Source organism: Conger conger, chromosome 1, assembly GCF_963514075.1.
Source record: "Conger conger chromosome 1, fConCon1.1, whole genome shotgun sequence".
NCBI classification, from domain to species: Eukaryota; Metazoa; Chordata; class Actinopteri; order Anguilliformes; family Congridae; genus Conger; species Conger conger.
Genome location: NC_083760.1, coordinates 33893666 through 33914997, shown reverse-complemented (window position 1 = coordinate 33914997; position 21332 = coordinate 33893666). Strand labels below are relative to the sequence as shown.

General features: G+C 38.8%; 1 protein-coding gene across 3 annotated transcripts in view; it reads right to left on the bottom strand.

Annotated features, from left to right (window-relative positions):
* The window catches only part of LOC133128228 (probable E3 ubiquitin-protein ligase RNF144A-A), a 36127-nt gene extending 15766 nt beyond the window's left edge, over positions 1 to 20361 (bottom strand). The window contains exons 1-2 of one of the 3 annotated variants that reach the window (XM_061241603.1): positions 19703 to 20361; positions 5190 to 5290 (exon numbers count right to left, since the gene is read on the bottom strand). The gene's annotated coding sequence lies outside the window, so the exon portion shown is untranslated. Of the gene's footprint in view, positions 1 to 5189; positions 5291 to 18825; positions 18844 to 19702 lie in introns of those variants that run through there. The other 2 variants (XM_061241612.1, XM_061241618.1) reach the window with 2 other exon arrangements.
* Positions 20362 to 21332: the final 971 nt, after the last annotated feature.

Here is a 21332-nt window from a genome sequence, read left to right as displayed (position 1 = left end):
TTATAATATATTATTTGGATATTTTTGCTTACAGAAGTTTAATAATAATAATAATAATAAGAATACTATTATTTATTTCTAAGGCACCTTTCATACATGAAAATGCAGCTCAAAGTGCTGTACAAAAATCTATAGGCTACATAATATTAAAAACAGGACAAATAAAGCAATAGGTAAAAATATATCAAATGCAACACAATTTAAAGGAATATAAAAACAGGACATATAAAACTTTAAATTAAAAGCAAAGATGAACAGGTATGTTTTAAGCTGCTTTTAAAAAATGCCAACTGAGCCTGCCCCTTTAATATTTTTTGGAAGACTGTTCCATAGTTGCGGTGCATAAAAACAAAGGCAATTTCTCTGTTTCGCTTTACCCTTGGGACCTTGAGAAGACTAACAGTGGAGGATCTTAGATCTGGGGTTAGGACATACAGAGATATGATATCAGAAATGTAGTTTGGTGCTAAGCCATTAATTGCATTATAAACAAGTAAAAGAAACTTAATCAATTCTAAAACGCACAGGGACCCAGTGTAATGCAGACACAGGGGAAATGTGCTCTCTTTTCTTAGTTTTAGTTAGAATTATGGCTGCAGCATTTTAAATAATTTGCAGTTTCTCAATACAGTAAATCCTCAAATTGTGTCCGGGATTCTATTTGAAGCCGGGCCTCGGATAATAGCCGAGGGCGTGGTCGATTCGGACAAATAAAGGCCGACCCCCAAATACAAGCCGGGGTAATATTGCCTACCAGTAGGGCTATCAGTCCATGAGCACTAGAAGACATTGTTTCGATTTAACTCAATGAAATAAAAGAGCTCTTCTTAATATTTTATATTGTTGGTTGGATTAATACTGTTGCCAATGAAAAGTCGTTGTCCTACACCATGGGTCTCCAACACGTTGCTCTCAAGTGTCCAGTCGCTTGCCGCCCCCTTCTGAGTAGCTTGCCAAAGGCTGAAGCAGTATACATTTAAACACAATTGTTGCCGCGAGGCATTCCAGCCTACGAATTTAATAAAAAGTAAATCAGGCAAAATTAAAAATTAACTCAATTTAGGCTACTTGGCTATACAATAAGGTTTCCATGTATTTACAGCACACTGCACATTCAATGAATGAATGAAAGCAGCTGCCTTGGCTCGCAATACACAGACGGGTGGAAATCCGGACACTCTTTCAACTACATAAAACTTAACAGTGAACCATCAAATACCCCCCAGATTTCAGTGCCCATCAGTCACAACATTTAGCAATTGAATCAGTCCAAAATTAATTAAATCCCAAACCAAAGCGAAAATCTTTTGATAGCCTACTGGTATGCTGCTCCAAACGAAATGCATGTCTCACAATAAAACGCACTTTAGGAAAAAAAGATCCTTAACGTGCTGTTATCTACACTAATTTGTTATTGTTCATGAAGGCGTGTCTGGCAAGTTGTTATTTTATGGATTCTGGACTTACATGTGATTTATTGTGTTTGAGAATATTTGCAATAAACTAAGTCTGTTAAGACTGACACCATGACTTACCAAACGTTGTTCCTGATTAGTATTTATTATTCTATTAGATTAGTACTAATTGATTTCTGAACGGCCTAATAAGAAGTAAAGGCCTGCCTGGAATACAAGCCTGCCCCAAATAAAGGCCTGTGCTTTGTGCAAATAAAAGACCCCGGACACAATTTGAGGATTTACGGTAGTTTTCTTTGGCAGAACAGAAAAGAGAGCATTACAATAGTCCAGTCGACTTGATATAAAAGCATGCATGTGTGTGTCTCTGTGTTTTTTTGCTGTGTTAAAAAGTCTCACTTTAGCTATATTTCTAAGTGAAAGAAAGCAGTCATGGTCACTGTGCCCAAGTGTGGTTTAAAACTTAGGTCTGAATCTAAAATAACTCCCAGATTTCTAACAGCTGATTTTATATGTAGAGCCAGACTGACCAGCCTAATAGACAGTTGATCTCTTTGTGACTTGGGGCCAACTAAAATTCTCAGTCTTATCCTCATTGACTTTTATAAAATGATTGGCTCAGTGATAGCAGACAAGCAGGTAGACGAGCAATGGGGTCATTTGGCACATATGTAGAATCTGTAAATATACAATATAATGACTGGTTTGTGATGTACAGCAGGAAAACAGGCTTCAAGTAACTCCAAAGTAGCCAACACAGCAGTAGAATAAGGACTTTGCTTAGATCGACACCACTGGACAGCTCCCTTAAAAGCTGCCTGAAACCAATAGCAAATCATCTCAGTTAAAGAAGTTCATGCCAGTTTACGGTCATTCCATCTGCTGTACAGTTATGTTATCTTTGTAATCTGCCATGATCGATTGGCCAGTGGCAACTTTATGTAGACAAGTCAAAGGCCACATGCAACCACTTTATCAGTTTAGTTGAACTCTGATTACTGGTTTGTATTCTGATAATGCACTGTACACCATATAATTTGAAATGATTTTAAATCCTTTGCCAACCAAAGATCTACACTAAACTAAAATGGTGTCAGAAACTCTACAGTTTAAAAAATTTTGACATTGTAGTGGGTATATTTTGATGTCATCCTGTATTTAAAGACACTGAAAACTCCAGGCCTAAACCACTGGGGTTGAAGCCAGGCAGACAATACAGCCTATGTGATTCATTATACAGTACAGTGAGCACCATAATAAATTGGACAGTGACACATTTTTTGTTATTTTGGTTCTGTACTCAGCACTTCTGATTTTGAAAGGATACAATAACAATGACCGCTTTAATTCAAGGGTATTTTCATCCATATTGGATGAATGGTTTAGAAATGCCAGCACCTTTTGTACATGGTCCCCCCATTTTAAGGTCCTACAAGTATTGAATTGGCTTGACAGATGTGTTTTGTTAGGTAAGTGTATTCATTTGTGTCATTAGTGAATGCAGAAGAGAGCATTTGATGACTAGTCTTGATTCTAGACTTTGCAAGTGCCTTTGGAGATTGTTGTTGGGGTGTGACAACATGAGGAAGTCAGCAGTGTCGATGCAAATTAAGCTGGCCGTCATAAGGCTGAGAAATGAAAATCAATCAATAAGGAACACTGCAAAAACCCTGGGCATGCCCAAGTCAACAGTTTGGTTCTTTATTAACAAACAAATGGGGAACTCAATCATGACAAAAGACCTGGCAGACCAAGGAAGACCACTGTAGTGGATGACCGGAAAATACTCTCTATGGAAAGAAACCCCCCCTGACAATGACCCAACCCTCTTGGATGCAGATGTAGATGTGTCAAAGTCTACCACATATAGAAGACTGCACCAGCAGGACTACAGAGGATACACTACAAGATGCAAACCACTGGTAAGCCTGAAGAACAAAAAGGCGAGATTGCAGTTTGCTAAAATGCACCTAACAGAGCCCCAAAGTTCTGGAACAAAGTCTTGTGGACAGAAGAGACACAAATTAACATGTACCAGAGTGATGTAAAGAGTAAAGTTTGGAGAAAAAAAAAAAAGCCCATGACCCAAGGCATACCACCTCATCCATGCAACATGGTAGAGGGGGTGTTATGGCTTGGGCCTGTATGGCTGTCAGTGGAATGGGCTCAATCAATCTTCATTCTGATGTGATTGCAAACAGAAGTAGAACAATTCTGAAGTCAACAGAAATATTTTATCTGCTCAGATAAAAACAAATGCCTCCAAACTTATTAGACAGCACTTCACCATGAAACAAGACAATGGTTTGAAACATTCTGCTAGAGCAACAGAGGGGTTTTTGACAGTCAAAAAGTAGAAAATCCTTGACTGGCTGAGTCAATTACTGGATCTGAATCCAATTGAAAATGCATTTTACATGCTGAAGAGGAGACTGAAGGCAAAAAGTCCCAAAAGCAGGAACTGCAGATTGCTGCAGTACAGGCCTGATAGAGCATCACCAGGGAAGATACCCGTAGTGCCAGGGGATTAAGTTTAGATAATTTTGAAACGGTTCATCCGATATGGATGAAAATACCTGCAAATTAAAGCAGTCTGCACTTCAACTTCATTGTCATTGTATCCTTTCAAACTCAAACGGCTAGAGTACAGAACCAAAATAACAGTGTCACTGTCCAATTAATTATAGTGCTCACTGTATACTAAAACAAATAAATAGTGACAGTTAAAATTCTGCATAGGGATTACATGAAAGCTGGCCTTCAATGGATTTTATATAAATATCTGTAATGTTCTACACTGGAATTTTGTTTAACATAATTATGTCAACTAGGACACCATCCTGGGGGATTTACCAGAAAATGAAAAATGATCAAATAAACAGTAAATGTAGAATGATAGAAGTGAGTCTGGGAAAAGCTTGGAAATTCAGGACAAAGACACTTATTGTGAGGGGATCAAAGTCACAAGTATCTGGCGACCCTGGTTAAAATTAGCAGAACATTTATAAGCAGATGGTTGGCAGGGAAAGTGGGGCAGAGTCCTGTATTTGGAGAGAGACTGGGAAGAAAGGAAGCCCCTGTAATTCTCCTGCATTATTTAGCTTCCCTCAGCAGAAGTGGGTCAGCTCTGTCTGCATGCCAGGGAAAATATGTGAAAAAGAAAAACTGATACACCTAAAATACCGGCCTTTGTGAATGAGCACTTGTCAAAGTTTCTTGGACTTTCACGTCCATCTGGTACATCCATATGCTCTAATATTTGGTGACCCATTGCTAGTAAATCAACACCATTGATTTACTATGGTAAATAGTTTTTTCTCCCGATATTCAGAGAGCTGGGGTCGGAGGAGAAGGGTGCCACTGGAGGTCTGTGGCTTCCGTTTAAACCACCGTCAAGCGGATTTATTTAGGACTACATTATGTCACATGAAAATTATTACATATAATCTATTAATAAATCTATCCAGGCTAATATTAAATTTGAACACGCACCCTTACAAAAGCTACTGAGGCAAATGCCTGCCTCAGGAGCCTACTGCTGCTTGAGCCCATGTTGGGGAATTCACAAAAACAATTTTTGTTTCAACAGCGAGCGGCTTTTGAGCCGGGTACAGAGGTTTATAGTCGGAAAAGGGATAAAGGTGCTAAACTGGAAATTTAAAGCAGCACTCTGGGGACCTGGCCCTTCTGTCGTTCCACCCTTTGAAAACAGGGTGCTTTGGAAATATGAGCGACTGGCAGTAAGTGGCAAAACAGAAAAAGAAAATAGGTCACCTCGGTTTGTTCTCCGATTCTCGCAAGCAGCTCAGTCGCCCTGCATCTGATGTAAAGGGAAGCCTTCTGGTCAATGCCTTCACCTTCAAAGGCCAAGAAAACTGGGAAAAGAAGGTCACACAGAATCATCAGCACACAGGGAATAATGTAAAGTAAGGCAGTTGCTACCAATTAAAAGTATTTTTAATACTGTATGCATGAGCCTATATTATTATATCTGAATTAAAGAATGACTACTAGAAAAGGACCATTAGAAACTAATTTAGTCTGCAACCACAGCTATGTTCACGTATGTGTTCATGGGAGTGTAAACACCCACAGTGCTCCTCTGAAAGCGTGGTGTCACCGGCGGCTTCTTTACATGCAACACAGTGCCATGTGTGAATAGAGTGTAGTCAGAGGAAGACCTTTTCATGTGTGGCTTTAACATGCGGAAGATCGTGGGGGTCTCCCAGGCTGCCATAACCGAATGAGCCACCCAGCAGCTGGAACTGTACTCTTAACGGTAATTAATCTGGCTAAGAAAATAGGCTACTACTACTTACAATGCAAGCAGATTTGAAGTTAACCAATTGTGCCAAATTTATGGTAAATGTCTCCCTGGCAAAGCTAACTGTAGAATCCTGCTTTATTTGCTGAAATCTGCGCAGTCAAGACGAAATGGCACTTTCTCTTTTTCCATTTTCATTTCATTTTCTATGATTTTTGCCATACAAGCAGTATAAAAAGCAAAAATCTCAATCACAATGAGATTATGTCACAGAAACTATTTTAATAGCCCTGAAACATGTTCATTCAGAGATGAAAAGGCTGCCATATGCTTGCACATAACTTTAAAGTATCGAAAGGACAGAAACAATTGCAATGGGAAGGGGGGGTTGTTATGATGTGTCGTAAAAAAAAAGAAGCAATTTTCTGAGAGAAATCTGGAACAATTTTCAGTTCAAACAGCCAAAATGCTGCAAACAAGCTACATTTGTCCACAGAAGAGGGGAACAAAGGATTTATTTCAAACCACACTGCACCACTTGTTCCGGCATGGGTGCAAATGTCCCATATGACTGGCATATTGCCGGGGTGTTTTTCCATGCAGACACCAGGTTGATATGTTCATCCTTACACAGACAAGATGAACATATTTGTCATATGTTTTTGGATTTGGATTTGTCATTCTAGAGATATAAAAAAAGGGGGTTGGTCCCCAAAAAGTCACTCGAGATTTGGAAAACGTAGACTCTGATACAATTATGAATGCCGATTTCCATAATATTGCTCAAAAAAGTTATGGTCATTCATAAATGCTAAAATGTGCCAGTACCAGTATCAGCACCAGTAGGTGTATGACTTCCAAACTTTTAAGACTAGTAACTTAGATATGTTTGTTAAAAACAGACACCATGAAATGAAGTCAAACAGAAAATTATAAAAATTATACAATGCCAAAGTTGGATCCAGCCAGAAAATGACCAAAAAGTGTTAGATATTCAACCAAGTAGTTGGTAAGGTGGATACTTTCAAAATGAAACTTCAGAAAAGTATAATAAGGCTAATTATGTACAAACATACATTTTTCCTGCTAGGTCATCACATGCTTCAATCACCACAATGCATAAAGGCATGCAGGCATGTTGTGGTCCAAGTGACGTGAATGACTGTTAGTGCCAGAGCTTTTGGCTTGTTCTTAAAGAGGCAGATACGTGGGCTGAGAGGTTTATAATTTGCAAGGTTATCTGATATCTTATTCATATCACCTGAGAAATACTTCGCAATTTCTTACTTGAAATAGTACGGGGCACAAACTGAAAGCTCGAGGATGATATGAAAAGCTCAAAAACATGAAAGACATGCTGTGGGCCTTTAATGAGAGCAGTCCCACTTATTTCTAATACAGAATCATATAAGCTTTTAAAAGGGACTAAACGGCGTCTACCAATAAAGGGACTACCAATAAAATATGAACTGGGTCACCCTGAAAAAAAGTTCAGGGTCAAAAATACATTAAGTTTTTTGAAAACTGAAAACTAGAAACACTGCTCATCCACTACACAGCAACCTGATGGATTCAGACAATAGGTTTGCTGTCAGCATGGTGCACTTGATGGACGCTTTGAAGCGTGATGGACAACTCGCTCACAAAGGCAGCCAGTAACTGCAATAGGTTTGTTTTTAACATGGAGCACCAGACCTGTCTCACAGGGTGTGTTGACCCCGGAATCCCGTAGACTAAAAAAAGGGAGCGCTGGAAATAAACGGCTGCTAAATCCCATGGTGTTATTTATTTGGGTCAGTTGACTGGGTCAGAATGAGCGGCCACAGTCCCAAAACAGGACCTGAAAAGACCCTTTAAGTACGACCAGCAAGCCTTTAAGCACCAGTGTAGAGATTTAGTGTGCATGCAAGCGTTTGACACGTAGGCTATATAAGTGATTTTGCAAGTAAATAATGGCATTTTTTAATGTAAAAAAATGTATTTACATTTAAAAAATGCCATTATTTACTTATAAAATATGTGTGTGTCTATATATATATATATATATATATATATATATATATATATATATATATATATATATATGTATATAATGTATCAAATGTGCAAAAGTAATGTGTGTTTGGAATTGATGCAAATGTAATTATACAAAGAAAGCTTGAGGAAATCAAGTCATCTTGACTTATTTGGTTATTTAGGCCTAGTTTGTGAGTGTGATGTTAGAAAACTTGCTTAATATCTCAAAACTAAAAAATGAACGCATCTCTGTCTTCTACAATCCTGTGGCAGATTTTAAACGGTGCTCCATGTTAAAAACCTCACGATTTTCAGTCACACAAAGAGGAGTGGGGTTTCATTCCCTTCTGAACCCCACTCGCCTTCATGTTTACAGCAGCGGTGCTCAGGACCATGCACCAGGAGTCTTGCCAGCCTGGGGAATGCAGGGTACAGCCAACAGGGTACCCCCCCCACACAAACACACACACACACAAACACAAACACACAACCAGCATTCATTTGCATAACCATCAAACAAACACAACACATGCACACACACACACACACACACACACACACACACACACACACACACACACACACACAGTCAGAATTTTGACTTCAATACTAATATTAACTTGGGTACCTCAGGATTGATACCAAATTAATACCACAGTAAATATCACTGACAACCAAGAATTTCTCATAAAATGAAATGTACATATAGCATATCTTTTCAAATAGATTCACAAAATCTCACGCATAAAAATAAAGTAGAAATAAAGTTAAGATGTGAGCACTTTGTAAACAATAGCACTGCACTTGTTAAACTAGCCATATACCTTAATCTACACTTGGCATGTATGCGTATTATCATCACACTGCTCGAGACCTGAATGCCAGGAAGACACTGGCATGGTTGTCAGACAGATGCTCTGCTAGAATGAATGTGTTGCCTCCCTTGGCGAAACTAGCTTTGAAGCATTTGTTATTTGCGAACCGGCACTATAATAATGTTGTCAAGCTCACTTGAACTTATGTCAACACCATTGGCAATAAACTGCATATAAACAGCAAAAAGATTCAAATGTGCAGTGATTTTGTGTCTTAACGAAAACTGTGCCAAAAAAGATACAATAAAATGGTTGCGCTTAATCTTTTTTCCGTGCATGCATACGTGCATGCCACTTAGCATTCTGCTTTTTAACAAGCTGGTGACAGTCATTGTGATCTATGGTTGTCTTCATATCTAGCCAATTTCTCTTCCTCTGTGTAAGAAAATCTCTGATACAGAAATACAACGCCAGTTTTCAGGAATTAAATCAGAAATCAATCAAGTTTGATTTCATTTGTTAGCCAAATTAAGGATAAATCATTTGGACAGAAAGGTAGCCAAAAAACTAATAACTAGTAGTTATAGTATAGCTAGAGAGCCTATCATCCACAGTAACAACAAAGCCCAATTATGAGTCAACAAATGAATGTTGAATTTCCAGAATGGAATATGTATTGTATGAAATTGGTTAGTGTGTGCGTAACGTTGAACAAAACAATCTTACCATATCGTGCAAGCATTACTGTACTACATCCAACTATTTATAATATAGAATAATATGTAAGCGCTTTTAAAAGGGAGTACAAATAAAATATGAATTGTGGCGCCCTGAAGAATGAAAAAACACAAAAAACAAAAAAACGCAAACACAATTTGAGAAGTTTTTTGGGAAATTGAAAACTGGAAGTCCTGCTCACACATTGTTGCTCATATTGTCTGAAGCTGATGGATTCAGACAATATGTTTGGCATCAGCATGGTGCACTCTTTGGGCCCTTTGAAGCGTGATGGACAACTCGCTCACAAAGGCAGCCAGTAACTGCAATAGGTTTGTAGCGTTTTACCATCTAGGGTTTTCAATACTGTGCTCTGGTTCACATTACTTCAATGTTACCAGTTATAAGCTTCCTAAATTGGCTAAGGACATGAGTTCTAGTTGAGGTAGCGCTAAATGACAAGCATTAAATATTCATAAGTTTCCACAGCAGTCTTATACAGTTTTGCTTCTTCCCCAACCAAGACCTGAAATTCAAAAGGACACCTTTGAGGTGAAGCGGCATTTTAGATAACGAAATTCAGTCCCCTTCTGACTTGATTAGGCAGTTTGTGAACACCCCAGAAGCCATTTTCTGAGCACACATACGCATTTACCCTTCAATACCTTTCAACCCTTCTACACAGCTAGAAGAACTACTGTATACATTTCCAATATTTCCAAACAATAAAACACGCAAAGACAACATAGATTGAAATGAACAAATAGATAATGAAAACTGACACCATTCCCCAGATTTTGAATGTTTTTCTGAGAAATCAAAGCGTTCCCATGTAAGCCTGTAATGCCGAAAGTCCAAAGGAGATGATCGCTCTCAGCCTGATGGCACACTTTAGCATCCAAAAACATTTGGGAAAAGTTGGATTCGGTGTGGACTTCATCCCTATTCACACACGTGGACGGAGGCTACTTCTCCTGTAACCTGTTATTCTATTTCGTTCTTGTACAATTCCACAGGGAATGCACTGTGGTAAAATCTTGTATCGAAGGCTTTCAAAAACAGAATTAGCTAATTAGAATGTAAGTACAATGTAATAAGTTACTCTGGATATCTAATGCATTCACCAAATTTTGCCTGATATGAGCAATACAGTGCTAACAACATTCCTAGTCCGGTGTGTAAGGAAGCAGGGAATAATGTTAAAACACCAGTATTGTAAACCAAGACCCAAAGTAAAAATTCTAAATACATAAATATATAAAACCAGAATACTGGTTTGGTGTGATGCTACGCGTGTTCACCGCTTTGGTGCTTTTATAATATTTAGCAAAGCATACGAAATCCACTTAATTGGTGCAGTTTTTGAAAAGCTTAATAAAATTAAAACAGTCCTGGTAATTACGATGATGCTTGCGTTTGGTTCATTACATTATTGGCATTTGGCAGACGCTCTTATCCAGAGCGATGTACAGTTGATTAGACAAAGCAGGAGACAATCCTCCCCTGGAGCAATGCAGGGTTAAGGGCCTTGCTCAAGGGCCCAACGGCTGTGCGGATCTTATTGTGGCTACTCCGGGATTAAAACCACCGACCTTGTGGGTCCCAGTCATTTACATTAACCACTACGCAACAGGCCGAGAATTAAGTTCTTATAACAGGTTCCTTACAACAACAAAAAAAAAAATTGTAAATAATGAACATTTTATATTGTATTGGATAAATCCTAAACTTAGTTACATGATCAATACTCACAGGACATTTTAAAACAGGCTAGCTAGCGAGAAAACTTCCCGTTCCCAAAATTGAGTTAACTGGTTAAATCTTGGCAGTGCACAGTAGCTGACATCTTGCTTTTATAAACCAGTGTATTTAGGATATAACTATATACTTTGGTAGCTAGCAAAAATGGTGTAGCTATCCCGTGCCTCTTCTTGACTTGCGTAGTTAAGGCATTTCATGATAGCTAAACTAAATAGATAAATATTTCAACATGAATTAAACAACTTGACGTACTGCTATGCGGTACAGGCTGATGTGCGGAGGAGACTCAAATGGTTCCTGGAAGCTTGCGTTAGTTGTACTGCCAGCCAACCCGACAGATAGTACCTACTTATACTGGCTTGGTTGCCATCTTGTGTACAGTAAGGTGTGACAAATGAACAATTTCATTGGGTGGGAGACAATTACATAGTGTAGGCCTAGGCTACATGATGCACAATGCCAGTTTCTCAGTAATTCCTCCCATTGTGCAAAACCACATGCTGAGCCTCTTGTAGGGAGTCTTGTCACGTGGCAATGAGTACTACAACCATTATGACATCTTGTGACTGAAGGGGAAATCTAAAGGGCTGGGGGCCACTCAGGCCCTGTTATAAGTCAAGGGCCCAGCCAACACGAGAAGGTCAAGAGGGTGAAACAATTTTGTCCTGAAGCAAAGAAGCACAAAAGCATTCAAGTCTTTTCAATGTCCTATTCTTGACAATCCTATTTTCCTAATACAAATGACGCTGCATCTCATTGAACTCAAACCACAGATATGGAGCCAGATATTCTGAGACGGCAAATATAACACGAAAATAAAAAATATCATTGGAAACATATTTTTTTAATCCTAAAAACATATATAGCCTATAGCTTGACCTTACATGAACTACAGTTCTGATTTGATTAGCAGTACATCAATTTATTTCACGGATTTACGTTCAACTATTCAATGGAAGAACTAAAAATCCTTTTCTAAAAAACCTCATGATGAAAAACTGCCAAAGTGAAGAGGAACTTTAAGCTGTGAAGGGATGCCTGGCTGACAAAGCGATCAAAGAATTGCAAAACCATGATTTTCAGTCTGACTAATATAAATCACGGTGCGAAATGAGCCAAGTTAAGTTTCCACTTAGATCCCTTCCTTGCAGAACCGTGAGGACAGCTCAACCCTGGATGACTGGATTGGAAACAAGTCTACTTGGACTTTACAGTGCACTCTTAACATGTCTTTCATGGTAACTTCATCCTCCCTACTGCATGCAGCTCAGGCAATTGGCAGAAATTTAGTGAACTGAAAAACACCCATTCATTAGCAATGTATAAAATGCATGTTTCGTTTTAAAGAATGACATGGTTTTAGGCTATCAGTCCATGTAGCCCAGAGTCAGGACAGACCACTGTAGCAGAAGACACGGCTGTGACTTATCACACTGGGGTGTGTCGCAGTAGCCTACTGAAGAGATTTAAAAAAAGGCAATGGTCCGTCGTGTAAAAGGGCTCTGGGCTCAACAAAAACAGCTTTCCCTTAAAATAACTGGAGTTGAAGGTTGAGAACAAATGGTCAGATCTATCCATCAAGTGGCTACGCAAACTTTATTCCCTTGCTTTTAGATTATGTTCTGATAAAATCCGGTCCTGGCTTCATCTCCCCTTGAACTTTTTCTCTCAGTTCAGAGCTGATAAAAAAAATAAAAAAAACTTTTATAGTACAGCAGACCAGAGTACAGCAATCATTACCCGGGGAGCACAGCAATCATTTATGTATGGGCAGCTGAAAATGAAAGACATAAAACAAAAACAATAAAATAAAAACATTTGGGGGAAAAAAAAAACTTACAAGACCAAGGACCAAGTCAAAGGCTTCAAAGGAGTAGACAGTTTGGAATGACCAGTCAGCAGTTTGCGCTCTGTGAATTGGTCCAAATTAAATAAATAAAAAATAATTATTAAAAAAACCTTTCTTCAACAGAATATAGGTGGGAACTGTCCCCCCTACCCACAGGGGATTTCCAGCCATCAAATGAGTCTTTGGTGCTCCCCGTCATTGGGCTAGCACTGGCCGTCATGCACAGGGTCATCCCTAACTGCTCAGTTTTCCCTTCCCCCCCCAAACCCCAGATTTCACTAGCAGGAATACATGCTCTGCTCTAATGTACAAACCTGTGAGCCGGTGACAATGTTACACACAAACGGTGTCAGTGAAGAATTAGCTCCAGTGAAGGGCAATGGTGACAGTGTTGAACTGTAGTGTAACCTCAGAGAACCCCAGAGGCATGGAGTAACCGGTTAAACTGGGTATAAACCCCGAAGTATAAGCAATTATACATTTTCAAGCTCCTTATTATGCATGACAAATTATATTTACCATTAATAAATTGTTGTTCGCCCTGATAGTTTGTTTCATCCGCATACCAGAGTTCATCTCCAGAGTACCTTTTTTCCACATTGCTTTACGCAATTCGAATACAAAAAAAAAAGAACAATACAGTATTTCAGTCCAAATGGAAGAATACAGTAGACTACACCAGAAATTGATTTTATGGATTTGCCAGATTACAAATCTGAAATTGTGGACCAAAAGTTATAGAGCTGGCAGCATGTATAAAAAGTCATTTCTCAAGGGTAAAAAAAAAAAAAAAGAAAAGAATCTGTAAATTAAGCACATGTGTACCGTTTTATTACAATTATAAAATTGTACAGAGCCAATAAAAAATATGACTGTCACTTCCGTCCTGTCCCCTTTGTAGTAGGGCTGCACGATATATTGTTCATCTATCTTTGAGATATGAACGTGATAAACACGTTGCAAAAGCCTTAGCCTTAGACCGTAATGGCATTTATGTATAGATATCGTTACTTGTATAGGTATTGTTGTTTTTATTGGCTGTTGTATTGTTGTATTCTAGTATTCTAGCTGCCAACTGTGGTATGCTAGTTTGAAAGTTGATTGTACTCTTCAAGGGTTCTGAATTTCTATATGTTTACACTAGGCCTCGGAACAGTACTGTCCTCTCCGGTCCACTTTTGCACATGTTCTTGTGTTTGATTTGCACTTTGTTGTACGTCGCTCTGGATAAGAGCATCTGCTAAATGCCATGTAATGTAATGTAATGCAAAAGACTGCTTGAACTGTGATGAATAGTATTCATTTAAATTGATGTTTTGTTAAACAAATTGCCTGTTCATGTGCAATCTTTAATATAAAATATATTTAATATAAAATATATATTTTCACTATTTGCAGTCTGACTTGTTCCACACACAAATTAATTCCAGTAATGTCAACCAGTGCATACAAAAATAAGTTACTTATTACTTAATTAAACTACATTAACACTTGATATAAATTTTTTTTTTTTTTTTAACATTTTAACATTATATTTTGACCCTTTCCCTCAGCCAAGAGGGTGCAATGATAACATAGGCCTAACATTTTTTTATCATGTAAGAAGAGTAATTCTTCTGATTTTGTTTGTCATTTTGTGTCCAAATATCACATCCATAATGCTGGAATTGCCCGTACAACCAAAAACGTATACACGTATACAAAGATACTACCCAGAGTGAAGCACTGGGGCACTCAAAGAATTCAGCACATTTATTTTGCAACAGAGTGATGTTTTGACTGGGCATCTTCCTCTGAGTCAATGTTGATATAATAAATGTGCTTAATTCAACGAAAGCTCCAGTGTTTCTCTCTGGGTGATCTCCATGAAGAGCCCACTGGGGTATAGCTTTTTGGTTTGGCCTATACTCCCATGTGAAAACACAGTATGTAGAAGTATACTTCAACTTGGAAGTACACCATTTTATACCCAAGAATGCCAGTTAAAATACTAAAATCTATATCAAGTATATTTAGAATACAATTTTTGACATGGGCTGTAAAAACCCTTCTCCCTTTAAAACATAACGACATATGTCGGCGCATTCAGCCTGTGATATGTTTCAGGGTTAGTGCCTGTACAGACTCAGCCACTGGTTCCACTTTCTAGGTCTGACAGGAGCCCTCACTAAGAGGCAAGAGGCCACGAGAGGCCCCTGTCCCAGGTCACTGGTGTGGCGCGTCCCGCCCTGGTCACAGATGTTGCCCTGGGACAAAAGGTTCCCCACAGCAGGGCGCGAGCAGAGGAAGCCTAATCTATCCAAGGAAACAGACTTGCTTCCTGTTGTTCGTTGATGGACTCTTGACAGGGCCCAGCCTGGGAACAAATGCTGAGAGGATACGTCCTTACGGCTGAATAAAAACAGCAGCCACGGTCATAAAATTGGAGTGCATTTTATGCAAAAACGATTAATGCACGCCTTTCATCAAAACAATTACCCCCCCACCCTTTTGTAGTCTAATCGTTTCATTTTAGCAAACTACACATACTTGTCCCGGATTTAAGAGGGCCATACATTTACTACTCTAAATGCATTTAAATATGCACTGTAGCTTGCTGTGATCTATATTAGTATATGCACCCGTTTATACACTTAAGGAACCTAAGAGCACTTGAGTGTACCTCCTATTTGTTACCCAGGAGATGCACTGAAAGGACTTACATGCAAGAAAGATGGAGTTCAAATAACAAGGTGGCCCTGGATTTCTCACAGGCAATGTGAGAGACTTGTAGAAAATATTTGGTTATTCCTGCAAAATGGAGGTTTTGCCAGTTACTAAGCTGTGTGTGCGTCTGTGTGTTCGTCTGCCCTAGAGTACCAGAATATCAATGTAAATATGAATATGAAACAGATATGTCCACTCCTGTACTGCATTTTACCCAATCATACATCCAGGTAGGCCCTAATTCCTAAACGAGTTCAGTCTGATCAAAGCTACGGCAGAACCCATTCAGAATTTGACCTCGCAAATTAATGGGTGCAGCTCTTCTAACCTGGAGCACTATCACAGTAGAGTGCGCACAACATCGTCACCATTACACCGCTCAGACAACGCACCCAGGCATGAGTCGTTCCTGTAATAGCAGAGGCTTACGGGATCTAAAAATGTTGTATTTATTATCACACTGTTGGATGGTTTGACTGGCCTGTGTGCCATGTTTGTTTGCTGGGGTTACCAAACAAGTTAACCCTCTATGAGACCATCTGGGTCGCTGGTCAAACGTTAATAAAACAAACAGTTCTTAACGCATTTTCAATCCGTAAAATGCATTTAAAATCTAAGATTTTCACAGAGCCAATGGTCTTTTATAAAAAAAGGAAGCCTGTCCTTTTGACATGTAAATGGGGGTGGGGTTTACTATAAATCAATTGAAAGCAAAGTTGGTTGGTCCTATAACTTTGAAGGACATCATTGTAGAGCCAATCAGAGAGTTCCATTGAAAAATGAATCCTAAGACCAAAGACACTAAGCCTGCAGTGTCTGCAAGTATTCGCTTCAACAGTGCACTACACTACCTGATTTCACTAATTACTTTACCTGCTACATTTCATTGTCCACTGAGCTGCTAAATTTCTAACACCGCTGAAATAAGGGGAATACAAGTATCCACGTAATATTACAGTCCATGCAACAAGTCGATAGGAACGTTACCATTTCACTTTTCAGATATAATCGCAGTGAAATACACATCACCAGAAGTGTTAAAATCCAGCTATATTACACTGCAAAGGATCTTTCTGTGAATTAAATATATATTTTTGAGCTATACAGTTGGTAAGCATGTACAACGTACATGTACAAAACGTGTTGCAATTGTGCATTATGCCGATATCGCTGCAGTATAGCCTGAAAACGTACTGCCACAGGTTGATTACGCAGATTTCTACCAAACCCTTCTAACTACAGTTGTGAGGTGATGATGGAACCCAATTCGGTATGAATTAAAGTCAACTGCTTTTCAGCTTAAAGATCTGCAGTCCCATGCCTTGGCTTACGCCACCTAAACTAGTGACTTTGCTTGTGCTGCATTTGAAAGGAAAATGCATATGTAGGCTAATCAATACTTGCAACTGTATCCATTTCATAGATCATGTAGATAATTGATTAAGTTATTTGATGCAGTCCTTTATGCAGTTGCAGTTTTTGCCTAAATGTTTTTACATGTTTGCATTACTGCAGCTGGATCTTCTTGCTCAAAGGTGCAATCACACAACTTGCAACCTCTGAGCTATACTGTAGGAACAGCTTCCAAGCCACTATACAGCACTACTTGCAATTACCAGACTCCATTACCAGAGAGTACTGTTTTACCGAGATGGAGCAAAAGGAATGCAATCAACTTTGTCTGCCGCACATAATGCGTGGCTTTTAAACAATGAAATGCCTCACCACAGACACACTATCGGGTGTATAGAATTGATCCCACACTGTGCTTCCTGGAAAGAAAGCAGCTGGCCAGTATTACTTTTCCTAGCAGCTGCAAGCAAAACCTAAACCCTGCCACTGCAGAAGTGCATAATGCGTTTCGCAACAATATTTCACGAATCGTTCCAGGCCGATGCAGTTGCTTAAAATCAGCCTGTTCCAACTGAAGCAGCTCCTACAGAGTGAAAGCACCCAAAAGCGTTTACCCGCACTCCAGAAGGGAACGGGAGGAAGGCCTGGGAGTGTTTGAGAGCAGGCCTGCTTTGCAGCCATGAAAGATGCATTCTTTCCCCACCATGGAAAACACTGACGGCTCTGCCCTAAAGCGTGTGCATGGCCACTGAATACCGCTTTTATTTCTACCCTGGACTTTCCCCAGAGGAAAAAGATCTGGCCATAGAAACAGAGTCTGTTTTCATTACTTTCCCCCGAATGACAGAAACATGACATGCCTTTGGAATTATAAAGAGAAGAGAATGCCAGAGAGGGATACAAAGTCTTTTTGCCCATTGGGAGAGTCCACTGAAATATAAAAATGTAAAACCAGATATTTCATTAATATTTCACAAATCATTTTCTCTAATTTATTTGTAACTCAAAACAAATGCATTTTAAATGCACATATTCCTGTAATTTGAGGTCCTGTTTCAACTGATCAAAACATGCAAAGACATAACAGTAACAACCCAATTATTTTGTATACTAAGTAGGCCTATTATACCTTTTGTAGTACTCAAAGTTTCACTTAGAAATTGTCCACCTAACCAACTACTTGGTTGAATATCTAACACTTTTTGGATATTTTCTGCTCGGACCAAACTTGGCTTTGTAGAATTTTTGAATAAATTATCTATTTGACTTCATTTTGTTTGTGGCTGTTCTTAACCAAAATGTATACTAGTCTTAAAAGTTTGCAAGTCATACAACAAGTGCCGGTGTTGTAGTAAGCCATCAAATATTGAAATAAAGGTTGTTGGTTCAAGCCCCAGTGTAGCTACAGTTTTTGGGCCCTTGAGCAAGGCCCTTAAACCTGCATTGTTCCATGCCCCTGCTTAGTCTAATCAACTGTATGTTGCTTTGAATGAAACAAAAGCAAAATAACTGTACCGTAACTTATATATGCCATGCCGTGCCAAGTGTTTGCCCCCCTATTTCCCCCATTATTGCATGTCACACTGAATGGTTTCAGATCTTTGTCACAAAATGTGATTATCAGTCATAGGGAACCTGAGTAAACACAAAGCCTTCTATTAATTACTTCACTGACTTAATGAAAAAGGTTTTCAAACACCCATATCACCCCTATGGAAAAGGAAATTGCCCCCTTAACATGATATTTGGTTGAATCACCACCCTTAGCACCAATACAACTTCAGCTCAGGCGGCAGGCTCAGAGCTGTTGTCTGGCAGCCGGAGGGTGTGCTGAAGTGTCCCTGAACAAGACACCCAACACAACATTTTGTCAGAAAGCTACTAAATATACTGTAAAGAATGCAATCCCCATGTTCATATTGTGCTTACCGTGCTATACTGCGAACATTGCATACATTTTGCAGAAAAAACATGCAGAAAAAGTGGTCAATTATTTTTAACTGATGTTAACAAATTAAAGACTGATGTGAATCAGTAGGCTCCTAATTGGTGAATGTGTTGACACCTGTCCACCAAACTTAACCATTTGGAAGATAATGAAGAATTCAAAGGCAAAGCAAGTGATAGCTAACAAGGCAATCCTGCATTGTGATTATACATTTAAGGGGAAATAATTACAAATGAAATTAAACGCATGTTCAACGACCTAATTTTGAGGCTATTAGTTAACCTCGGTTTTTTTATGTGTTAGCCTACCTCTTCTTATGTTGCCTAATTGTTTACAAGATGGTGCATAAGCATAATATGAACGTGGTGATTATATTCTTCCAGCCATTGCAAAGATACTTTTGGCATAATGTCGTTTCAGGTAAATCGTACATTTTAAGATGAAAAGCACATCATTAAGAAAGATTAACAGCAATGGCAATTGGGGTTGGAACAAAAACCATTTCACACAGGGGTACTCCAGGACCGAGTTTAGGAACCACTGCTGTGAAATACTCGCTAACGTGTACCTATCCCAGGCGTTTTATTATGGATTTCAGCCAGATGTAAACCACAATCACGCTAACTGATTCGCAATTCACCAGCAGCGCAAATATACACAACAGATGGCTGCTTGACGCAAATTAAACACGTCGTGGCACAGGTTAATGTAGCAACCGAGCTAGCTAATTAGCATAGCTCTTGGACACAGTCTAACGTTAGCGAATGGCGGTTGAGGAAAATGAAAGTAAACCCGCGTTACACGGGATGACATAAGTGATAAACAATTAAATAATAATGGAAAAAATAAATTACCTACCTTTCTGTAGTATGCTACGATCTGTATATTGTTGATCTACGTTTAAACTGGGAGATCCGAAAGAATGGATAGCTGGTAAATCGCTGAGTTTTCCCCAGATTATCAAATCAATTGGATTATTGATGCAACGAAGCGCAAAGTGCCTTCTACTTTGGTAGAACACTGGAGTATCACATGGCATGCTTCATAGACATCCGTCTGCGACGTCCAAGTCCATCGATGAAAAGATCAAAACAGTAACGTTAACGTTACTTAAAACGAAAGCCCATAAAGAAATAACAAGATACAATTCACCGCGCATGTCCCACGATTGACTAAATAAACAGCCGGAAAGACAATACGTTGTAATACTAACTAACGTGACCATTAAACCCCTTATCGTTTTAATGTTGAACACATTAACGAGCTAACGGTTTGATACACAGCTCCAAAGGCTCAGAATCTCTACCCTAAAACATCTGGGCGACGTCCATATTATTCTAGCTCTGCTAGCATAACGGTCTTAGATATACAAGATTGCCACAATCATTTTCAATAGCTACATATGGAGGTTATTGTTTTCCCTTGAAAGTCCTATTCAGAATCCGTTATGGGAGAATGGGAGAATTAGATGGACCATAAAAATCCCTTGAAAGAAGACGCCATTTGACCACAATTCTTCTTCTTCTTCCTCTTCTTTTTTTTAATGGCGAATGAACCACCCCACCGGAGCATTATCGCCACCTACAGTTAAAAATAAAAATAACCTCGATAGTTTGAAAACCCTTCTCTGGATTTCAAACAAATCTTCTTGAATCGTTCCACTGAATATTGGGGGCAAGTCAACAAAACATGGTTTCTATGGTTCTATGGTTTCTTTTTGATGTTGACAAAGATCACATTCCCCATCCTGATGTTTCCTAATTATTTGTTGTGCCTTTCAGCTTTGTATGCCCCAATCTCATCCTGCTTATTGCAGTTTTTTTCTTCAAATGTTTGCACACTAACACAGGGCTTGAAACACAATAACCAAAACCTATCAAGCCCCTATATCATTTCTGCAAAAATTATAAACATTATAGCTTTCCATTCCGATCACGTTATATCATATGACTAGTGTCTGGTGAGGAGGTAATGTGCCCGATTGTTAATTTGTGTTTAGCATTTTGAATAGCAGTGCTTCCCATATGAATACAAGAAATGACATTAATAAGAATTGTGCCAAAAATTGAGAATTGTGTGTAAAGAATTGTGATCTGAAGGAAACAGAGAATGTACTTATATTATTGCAGAAATAGAACATTTTATTTTATTGGTGTGTTTGTTTTATACAGTATTTTATAACAAACAGTCACATGTTCTACAATCAGCTACTGTCCATAGTTTTTATGTGCAATGTGAAAATGCAAAAGGCATAAGCCTACTGATAAGTAAAGACATTCAAAATAGTGATTTTGCAAATCTGTGTCCAATTGGTTCTCAGTAAGGTTTATTCATAGGATGAATGTGTGTGCAATTTTGACACACAAATGTTTTTTTTGAGAAGCGGTAATATGGTTTCATTTAGCCAGAGATTTGTAGAGTTTGTTTACAGCATGGTTAATGGTATTGTGGTTTTTGTTATGAGTTTTGAGAACTTGAGGTATAGTTT